Below are 11569 nucleotides of genomic sequence, written 5' to 3' on the forward strand. Positions count from 1 at the left end.
GTTAAGTGGAATGATTTGATAAGAAGAGTTAAACCAATTGACCTTTATGCATACTAATTATTCCATAGTTCTCAATAGTACCACTCCAATTAAAAACAAAAAATGCTGCCTTGTAAAAAAAAATGCTTCTTGATTGGGGTAAGTTCTTTCATTACACCTTCACTGTATAGCATGCATGGCATCTCCAAATGGGGTATCAATCTCAAAAATTTTGCAAAATTTTGTATGAATAGGCTGTAAGAAACAAACCCTACAGGGTAGTAACCAACTGTGAAGAAATCGGCTTAGGAACCCTTGTATCTTATACATTTTTGTGCATTCATATATGTATGTGTTTATATAGTAAAAATATAATACGCTGGATGGATAAACCTCCAAACTGATAGATAGACAGACAAATACATCATGGTTTTTAAGATTTTTTCACCCAGATGCTGAATTCTACTATTCCAAAAGATGTATTTAGGAATCCTCTTTAAATTTGTTTTTGATAATGATTACGTTTTGGCAAATACCAGTTGTTTAGCGAAGTCCGAGGAAAGAAGGCAGCTGTCATGCATAATATGACTAAATAGTGTTTTTATCCCCTCCTGAATATACTCAGCTGGCCGGCTGGCTGGTCAGTCAGTGTCCAATCCCAATGTCCAGTCAACTCCCACCTGGCCACTTCGTATCTGGGTTAATTAATGCGAAAAAGACGAAAATAAACAAATGATGGAGATAAATATTCATAACAGTAGCCTTTTTGTAATTAATCTCATTAATGGTCAGTTTTACCTGAGGGGTGAATATTTGGTTGAAGTGCAATCTGTGACTTATTGCCTGAAGGTGAATATCAATAGAAATGAGTTTTTAGACAGTTGTGTGTGCTAAGAAAAGAAGGTGAAATTTGAATTAAGAGCCAACCATCGGCCTTAGCCAGCCCTCAAGTAATGACCATGGATCAAAAAGGCCATAACCTAATGTAAAGGAGGTATAATTTGTTTTCATCATTGTATAAATCTGATGTCAAGTACTCTCATTAGTCAACAACTGCCGATAAAAATAAAGCAAAATGTGTGCTTTGTATATTTTCATTTTCGTATTTTGTTTTAAGGGACATCAGATTCAAAATATAATCAGTCAGCTTTACTCTACTTCCCCTTCTCCTCCTTGAACACCTACATCTTATTGTACATTATTATTCATATTCATTAGGTAAATTGTCCTCGACCATCTGCTCGTCAGATTTAGGCCGCACCAATAACATTTTTTTGTCAATTTGTTTTTTGAAAATTATTATTAAAAAACAAACAGAACAAAAACCCATTTCTTTTTTCTCAATTTTATTTTTTGGATTTGAATTCAAGTATAATCCCACCTCCCAAATTTGGTTATTGTTCACACCCTCTACAGAAGGGATGGACTATGCACTAGTCAGTACAGTATTATTTTGGAAAGCTCAATTTGCTTTTTTCATACCAAATTTGGATGATTTCCTCTCAACATTCGCTCTCAATTTCACACTATTACGTATCAAAATAACACCGCTCCATTCGTATGTCTGTGATATATGATGTAGAATAATTATGAGTTCTTTGTACCTGTTGTATTATTAAAATATGTGGCAAAAAACATAGTTTTGTCAGCAATATCTACAATATTATGTGTATGAAATCGCTGTTCCGCTTGGCAACAAAATGATGTCATACTCGTTGTTGGCACACTGCCAACTTGGTGCAAAAATATTATTAGATCGCATCTGCATTGTGGCCTCAGATGCCCAAACCATGGACATATATAAAGATAACATCACATAAGATGTTCAGCTGAAAAAAGTTAATGGGGGGGCATCCAAAAGTGGCCCATGAAGAGACATTGAAATTTATTTTTTAATTTCAAAATCTTGAAAGTCTTGAAATAAAGGTCTTTAAATACCATCATGAGTATGATAACTATTGTGTTAATAGTGCGGAAGGATTTGCATTCATCTTATACATGCTTTAAAGTTAATGATACAAGCTAATGACATTAGCATAAATATGAGCAAATTCCAGTTTTGTCAAAAAAATGGTGGGTGCATGCATTGAGGGGGAGAGGTTTAATTTCCAACCAATGATGATGACATTCTAATTCCTTGTTGTTTTCTCTGTTTCATTATTCAAGTTCATACAGTGGGTGAGAAACTGCACTGCTGTGGAGGATGGCAATCAAGAATATGCTAAACCTCAAAAACAAGAAAATGGTATCAAAACAAGTTCGGCAATGCATTTTGGCTAAACTCATCAATAATACTATGAGTATAACTACCCACACATAGCTGAAGGCTACACCTATGTTCACTGTCTCCTATTGTGTCAGATGATGAAATCTTGTTTTCACAAAACCACAAAAAATATTGTGAGAAGAAATATCAGTTGGGACATCACTAATTACGAGGTAAGTCACAAATATTTTGATAAACAGAAATAATAGGTTCAATTTGGGACCAGATTATCTACAAATTACACACATAAATGGATTTCAGAATGAATACGGTTAGGAGGGATAATGTAAATTTGATTTTGTACAACTTCTAGCCTCAAACTAGACAAGATATAATGAACACTTTTTACGGAGTTTATACATTGTTTAAGGGGATGATTACAAACCAATGGTCATTACATGCATGGCCTAAAATGTATGGCCATTATAAGGTATTGCAGAAACATGTTGTTGTTAGTGTACATGTAATTTAAATCTGTTGCTAAAATGAGTTCATTATTAGGTGATTCATTTTAATTGGGGCCACCTTAATTACGAACTGCGTAATTCTAGTAATTGTAATTATTAGGCCAATGCGAAGGGGAGATGGCTGACAAACAATTAGGTATGTTAAGGAAAATAAATGAGAAAACAAACTGATGGAAGTTACAAATTAATAATTACTCTTAACTTTTTGTTGAAGTAACCCTGTTTTACCCATGTGAAACAGAGATAACAATTGCTAGTAGTTAGGATTCATGAAAACATGGTAATTAGGCATCGATCATTATAGCTTGTTTATGTTGGCAAAAATTGACCAAGCTTGCATGTCAATCAGCAATAGTGATACAAACTTTATGCATCAACTGGAACAATTCCGTTTTTTAAAGTTGCAAATCTTTTAAAAACTAGATTGTCTCAGCAGCAGGGGACATTAGGCTGTCATGTGCATCTAGGTGTAGAGGCTTATCCTCTTATTCCCACTTGAGCTTTCTCAAGTACACTTAAAAGTTTTTTGGTCTCCTGGTCAATTCAGTTTTAATTTAGGGGTTGTTGTTATGTTGTTATAGCAACAAGCTCAGTTTTTCTGTCCAGTCAGCTGTCACTTTAGTGGTGTGCAGCCATTCAGGTCTCCGTCTTATTTTTTCATTCCTTTGTTATGTCCATAGTTCTCCTAGTGATGCACTTGCAATTGTTCCTTCGATCTTGATGGACCAAAAAATTTTGTGCTCTTGGTAGTGAAAAAAGATTACTAGTAGCTAGTGTGGTAGTAATCTATAAAGTATATGCTTGATAACTCGATCATACATTACTGCATCAGTGGATGTTCATATTTCATTAATATTTAAGTGTATAGAAGCGCTATTCAGCATCCACAGAGCAGAACTGGTTTTGTCATTTTCATGGTGGAATTGGCCATCTACATCTACATCTAACATCTAAAGAAATACTGGACAGGACCAATTGGTATCGACGTCCAGACTCTGGTGGCATCACAAATGTCTAAAAACAACTCAACTGAGGGTGCATAATCCAAAGGTGCGCATAAAAACAGTGACTGGTGCAGAGTGGCTTAGTTTGATGAGGCTGGGGTTGAATCCACTGGCTCGCCTGTACAGCTGAGCTGAGTGTGTCTGTATGCTCCAGACCTTGGTGTTGAACAATTTGCTTGATGTTGACTCATGGATGATGGATGCAGGAAGTATGTTCCACTGGGTGATGGTACGGGGGTAGAAGCTATACTTGTGAGTCATGGTTCTGAAGCCATCGGCTTCACATTGCTTACAAAGAGGCAAGTAGTCAAAACATTTCTCTGTAAATGCTTTGTTTGAGACTGAGACGAATCAATTAAGTATTTTATATGTCTTAGTGTTAGTCGATTAAATGTAAGTCGGCAGAAACTTTCTAAAATTTGGGTGGTGGCTTTATCGCTAAATCGTTTAATTTGCTTGTTTGCACTTTTTATCACGATTTGAATACGATAATAGATTAGGCAATGGCAGTTGTTTATATTATAAATTTTCTGCCATTATTAGCTCATGCATTACCAGTATGATAAGATGACATATTAACTCACATATTGAGTATCATTTAATGGATTACATGTTGCTCGAAAAGAAATGGTCAATGTGCAAATCGGACAGAGTATTTGGACATGTTCTATTAATGGGATGGAGATACATATTTATTTGTCAGGCGAATGTAAGCCTTAAAAGTTAAGATTTGTATCATGGTTGCATACCTTATCTGCATGCAAGTCAGTTATTAGTAAATAAAATCTAGAAGTTGCGTATCTTGGATCAGGCTTACATACCAACCATTAATATCAACATAATAAGGTGCAAAGGTATCAAACAATGGGGGGAAAGCACATATAGTTTTCTTCTCTTTGCTGTTTGTTTTTTTGTGGTTATATTTCAGAAGTGTCTTCCGCTGATATTGCACATCAATTGCGTTGAGGATTGCATCATATGTGGCTTGCGATGTGAATAGACCCATAAGTTACTCAAGCTGACAAGTTACATTCTCGGCCATGGCAGCAATACTCAAAAATATTCAAGAAAGAAAAGATAACGGAGAATGATAATCCTGCAATAACAAATTTGGCAGAAAGTAAATTCAGCAGAATTGAGATGTCAATTTACATGTTGTATGCATCAGCATATTTCTTCAGCTCAACAGGTATCGAGAGGAATAAAGTTTTGTTAGAATTAGCTTCTTATTCTTCCACAAGCAAGAAGAACAATACAAGACGAAGTTGAAATTGTTATGACAGTAGCTGATGATGTTCATTTCACTTTAGATGAACAATTTAAATTGGCATCGGATACCATTACTAATGATTTTCTTCTGTCATAAAACTTGGCGAATATCCCGTTTTACGATATCAGTCGTTATTCTTCAGCAAAATACTGTTAACCATAAATAATGCTCATCTAATGACTCAACTATAGACTTGCAATTCCCACGATTCTGAAATCTAACTCGGAATACAAATAGAGACTATACATGTACATGTGCATTATATGTAAATTAGATACATTTCATATTGCATAGTTTTACAGAACTATTGGCTTCAATGAAATACCGGTTAAATTTAAAAAACAAGGTATATTTTTATGCATCAATACTTTATCAACCTGATATGATTTCCTTAATGTGATGTCTTTTGCTATGTACAAATATAAAACCATTTTAGTCTTATGGGATATTGTTCATCATGAAAACCAAAATTTATAATCTAAAAGACAATGAAGTTAACGCTTTCTAGGACACACTTTTTACATGCCCTAAGGTGTAGAAAAGAATTGCAAAATATAAGAGACTAGGTCGATATTACAAGGGACACTTTGCATCATTTATGCATACAGCACAAGTTGCATAATGATTATAATAGGTCCAACTTTTATTTGCACAGTGATTAAAATTGTCTTAATATGAAATATGTAGGCCCTACTTTGCATCATTTACGCATACAGGATAAGTTGGATAATGACAGTATATAAATGATGGTATTTATCAATGATGTAAAAATATGTCTATTATAATAGGTTCAACTTTCTTTTCACAGTAATTTAAATTGCTTTAAGATTAAATATGTAGGCCCTATTGGATATTACTATTTATCAATTTTGCATTACTTATCAATAAAGAGGAACACAGTCATAAATATAGAAGTCTAGATTTGTGTTCCAGGATGATGGTGGCTTGCAAATACAAGTATAAGCACACACGACATGCAAGATGTGAAACATCATAATAAGCTTGTCATTATAAATTATACTCAAAATTATGAATGAATGGATGTAAAAGAGTAGCCTAAAAACAGACCAGACATCCAGTTAGTAAAAAACAAAACAAAAACAAAAACAAAAAAACAAAAACAAAAACAAACAAAAAACAACAAAAACAAAACAAAAATAGATATAAAATTTAATTTCTAACAACAATAATGGTCCTTACATTATTTATAGTTGGTAGAATGTGGAACATATTTAATATTCTGTGGGAAATTCAATATTTGCATTAAATTCGTTCAAGTAATTCAAACTTTGTATTATTTGATGCTTTCGTTCATATGGAAAAAGAAAGCAACAATGTGTAAGGTAATTAAAAATATGAAAACATATATACATTTTTTTAATGTATTTATATTATGCCTTTTGCCTTCTATGTATAAAGGACCCCTTTGGAAATAGGCCTTTGGGCTTAAGTGGCTATCCTGTGATATCTCCTTGCTTTGTTTTTTATGTGTATCTTATGTTATTTATCTTAATGCATTTTATATCTATTTACCTTGTATTGTTGTATGTGTAATATGGAGATACCGAATCAAATCAAATCAAATCAAAGGTGAATAAAAGATCACAAACGATATCAAGTTTTAAAAGGGTAGGTGATTATTGAATATTCATGGAACATTTCAATGATTGATTAATTTGTGGTACAGATAATATTTTTTTTTCAATTCTTGAAAAAATTATTAGTAGATAACTGTTCGATTTCTACTAGTTTAATTTTGCTGTACTATCGTGTTTAAAGGGGTATTGAGAGTTTTAACATATCATTTCATTCCAATATGTTATAAAACTTGTAGTTGTTTTTTCTGGAGCATAATTGATCAATTTGTGTAACAGATATCATTTTCAAAAAAAAAAAAAAAAAAAAATTATTAGTAGATACCAGTTCAATTTATTTTTGCTGTACTACCATCTATGAAGGGGTTATTAAAAGCTTTAACATTGATAATTGTGGATGATTAAACGTATTCAGTGCAACGCACTTAAGATTATTTATGAGATTATTAGCTTTGGTAACTTATTTCATTCATCTGCAAGAACTTTAGTTAGCAGTGAGAAAATTATTCTCTGGGTTACCATTCATTGGTAGTGGATTACTTTATTTTATAAATGTCACTTTTAAAATTGGATCAGGTAGGCCCCTATTCATGATCTGTTATCATTAATGGGTCTTTGAAATGGGAGCTACAGTAATATTTTGTGTGGCTCTGCTCAATTGTCAAATAGCGATTTGCTATAATTTCTTTCAAAATTTGCCATTTACAGCTATTTCTGGTTTTGTTCTCAAGATCCAATAAAATGAAAATATCTCTAGATAAATACATTTCAAGGTTAGGTTCAGTTAAAAAAAAAAAAAAAAACTTAAATTTGATGCTTATGTCAATTTGCACATCATGTGAATATTATCATGTGAATTATTTCATACTGTACACTATTCTGTCCATCCTTAAGTATGTAGCCTATTTGATAACTTACACTAAACATGCTTGGAAATTGCAGCAAGCGATATTGTATGTAAAGCGATATCTATCACAATTAATGGTGCTATCTAATCATGCTAATTGTATAATTTATATATATTATATACATTTCATATAATTTTAGAGAGTATATATATATATATAGAGAGAGAACAACTAAATATATTTCCGCGCGTTTTACGCTCGGTGATCGCGCTCAGCTCGCCGTCGCCACTTGGCGTGTGAGCATTCCGCTAGCTAGATAGAAATCAGTTTCCAGTGATAAGCATATTCTGACGAGTGTAGGTCGGCTTCGCTGGCTTGCATGAAACAATATTGTAAATAATGCTTTAATAAATCACCAAGTCTATTTTAAATGTATTCCAGCTCCCTTCTTGGTTGAGCACTTTACTGTGGATGATTTACCTTACTTGGATTTATTTATATTTCTATTTCATTATTTTAACACCAAACATACAAATAAAAATCTGGTTGCTATGGTTTGTGCAAAACTATTATTATAGGTTAGTTGCCTGAGCTTGACAACTTATTAAAGCAATAGTTATACAATTGCAGTCTTCTTTCCTAAAAGTTTGTCATGTTTATGCGTACTCATTTTTTGGGCTTGATGCATTTAATGCAACTATCATTATACCTTTACACCTGTATGCTATTAATAGATCCCTGTTTAGTTGTTTCATAGAACATATGGTTTAAATATACTTGTACAAAATAAATTGCCCCCTTTTGATTTAATAACATTTGTTTTTATCTTATTGGGTGTATGAGGTGATGCAATATTTTCCTATGTTTTCGGTACAGGCTGTATTGTAATAATTTGTTTGTTCTAAAATAAGAAGAAAAAAAAAAAAATCTTTGGTGTATATATTATATTTTCCTCACTGATCATCAATAGAGATTTTGTAAGAAAACCACTACATGTGTAAATAAAAAATTTCCGCAGCTGATTACTGGCTGACATCAATATGATGGCGGTGTAGCTGTCCCATTTAGATATGACAGCTTTCATTGGTCCTTAGAGGGGTTGGATTGGTTCAAGACTCTTCTGGAGCATCATGAGGCTTTTTGGTTTTCCACCTTTGTACATTTGATTTGAGGGAGGGGAGGGGAGGGGGGGGGGGGGTTAATCAAGTTTCTCCATTGAGAAACTTGGTTGGCATTGTTTATTCTTTTGGAGATTTCTAATTATTTAATTGCGGTTAAAAATGCTGTTTTCCAATCCAATCCTCTGTTTGATCCAAAGATGTATCTGTTTAAGATATGCTTAAGATTTGCTTAAGATGAAATTGGTTAAATGTGATTCAGAAGTCAACTTTTGTTTGTCCAGCCTGTATGGTTGGCTTGTACACATTTTTCCAATAATTCGTGTGTTTATTGATTTATATGAAGATAATCAATAATTCCAAATGCTTGCTGCAATTAATTATCTCAATGTATATAATTTGTTTAATTGATATGAAATCTGTTATTATCTTAATATAGTCTTAATTTCTATGAGATTGTGAAATTATTATAAATAAGCTTATGTGTATTAAATGGTCCTCATGATCGTGGGGCAATGCGGAGTCTATTCTTTGCGTTGTTGTGCTTTCCTGCTGTCTCGAGACAATTCCGTTTTTTAAAGTTGCAAATCTTTTAAAAACTAGATTGTCTCAGCAGCAGGGACATTAACTGTCATGTGCATCTAGGTGTAGAGGCTTATCCTCTTATTCCCACTTGAGCTTTCTCAAGTACACTTAAAAGTTTTTGGTCTCCTGGTCAATTCAGTTTTAATTTAGGGGTTGTTGTTATGTTGTTATAGCAACAAGCTCAGTTTTTCTGTCCAGTCAGCTGTCACTTTAGTGGTGTGCAGCCATTCAGGTCTCCCTGTCTTATTTTTTCATTCCTTTGTTATGTCCATAGTTCTCCTAGTGATGCACTTGCAATTGTTCCTTCGATCTTGATGGACCAAAAAATCCCACCCACCCTCCCAAAAGCTGGAAGGGTGAATCAGTTAACTAATATGGTTAAGGATACTCCAATAAAATGGTATGTACAATTATGCTGCTTTATGCTTAAAAATAGAGGCTTTGTATGGAATTTCTTCAAATCTTGAAGAATATCATTAGTAGACTGTCTCCACTTTCTACTGCGTTTTATAGAAGGGGAATGAATGCTTTGTATGGAGTTTCTTCAAAACCTGAAGAATCTCGTCAGTAGATTGTCTCCACTTTCTACTGCGTTTTTATAGAGGGTGGTGGAGTTTCTTCAAAACCTGAAGAATCTCGTCAGTAGATTGTCTCCACTTTCGATTGCGTTTTTATAGAGGGTGGGGGAGTTTCTTCGAAACCTGAAGAATCTCGTCAGTAGATTGTCTCCACTTTCTACTGCGTTTTATGGTATTGATTGGTTTTATTGGGCTATTGAATGCTTTGTATGGAGTTTCTTCAAAACCTGAAGAATCTCGTCAGTAGATTGTCTCCACTTTCTACTGCGTTTTTATAGAGGGTGGTGGAGTTTCTTCAAAACCTGAAGAATCTCGTCAGTAGATTGTCTCCACTTTCTACTGCGTTTTATGGTATTGATTGGTTTTATTCTTGAAGAATATCATTAGTAGACTGTCTCCACTTTCTACTGCTTTTATAGAAGGGGAATGAATGCTTTGTATGGAGTTTCTTCAAAACCTGAAGAATCTCGTCAGTAGATTGTCTCCACTTTCTACCGCGCTTTTATAGAGGGTGGTGGAGTTTCTTCAAAACCTGAAGAATCTCGTCAGTAGATTGTCTCCACTTTCTACTGCGTTTTTATTGAGGGTGGTGGAGTTTCTTCAAAACCTGAAGAATCTTGTCAGTAGATTGTCTCCACTTTCTACTGCGTTTTATAGTGGACTATTGGTTGCCTTCATGCTTTTCTCCCTTTCTACTGCGTTTTTATACCAGGGTTATAAATGCTTTGTTGCTTATTTGGAGTATCTTTATTTACTTGGTTGTAAATAACGGTGGATTTAATATATTATATATCAGTAAATGGTTTAAGCATTGATGCCAGATCTTGCTGAATACAAAATGTTCGTTTGCTAGTGTTGGCATTGTTTATTCTTTTGGAGATTTCTAATTATTTAATTGCGTTAAAAATGCTGTTTTCCAATCCAATCCTCTGTTTGATCCAAAGATGTATCTGTTTAAGATATGCTTAAGATTTGCTTAAGATGAAATTGGTTAAATGTGATTCAGAAGTCAACTTTTGTTTGTCCAGCCTGTATGGTTGGCTTGTACACATTTTTCCAATAATTCGTGTGTTTATTGATTTATATGAAGATAATCAATAATTCCAAATGCTTGCTGCAATTAATTATCTCAATGTATATAATTTGTTTAATTGATATGAAATCTGTTATTATCTCAATATAGTCTTAATTTCTATGAGATTGTGAAATTATTATAAATAAGCTTATGTGTATTAAATGGTCCTCATGATCGTGGGGCAATGCGGAGTCTATTCTTTGCGTTGTTGTGCTTTCCTGCTGTCTCGAGACAATGACTAAATTAAAACAGTGCTTCACATATATTTTGGAACAATTGTACATGGATTTTCATGCTATAGACAATTTTGTGTTTCATTACCTATTTTGTTCCTCTACCATTAAAAGTACCAGTACAGTTTACTTTCTACATGAGAGAGTAAAATAGCACATATTAAACTGTAGTATCTATAGTGTGCCATTTACTATAGATATCAAATAAATAATATATTAGTTGTACACATTATATTGCAAACCTATAGATAGATAGGTGATATCACTTAAAACTCAAAAAATAGCAAATGAATCAATGCAATATTATCACCCATTTGTGTCTGAGAAATGAGCAGTGCACACACATGCTTGGTTGAAGGAAACAATTGCATACATGCATGTAAATGCATCAATCATAAGTGCTATCTACTGTAGATAGCAACTAAATGTATCATTTGTAAGTGCTATCTACTGTAGATAGCAAATATTTGTATCATTTGTAAGTGCTATCTACTGTAGATAGCAAATGAATGTATCATTTGTAAGTGCTATCTACTATAGATAGCAAATGA

The sequence above is a fragment of the Amphiura filiformis genome, chromosome 3 (genome assembly GCF_039555335.1).
Source record: "Amphiura filiformis chromosome 3, Afil_fr2py, whole genome shotgun sequence".
NCBI lineage: Eukaryota > Metazoa > Echinodermata > Ophiuroidea > Amphilepidida > Amphiuridae > Amphiura > Amphiura filiformis.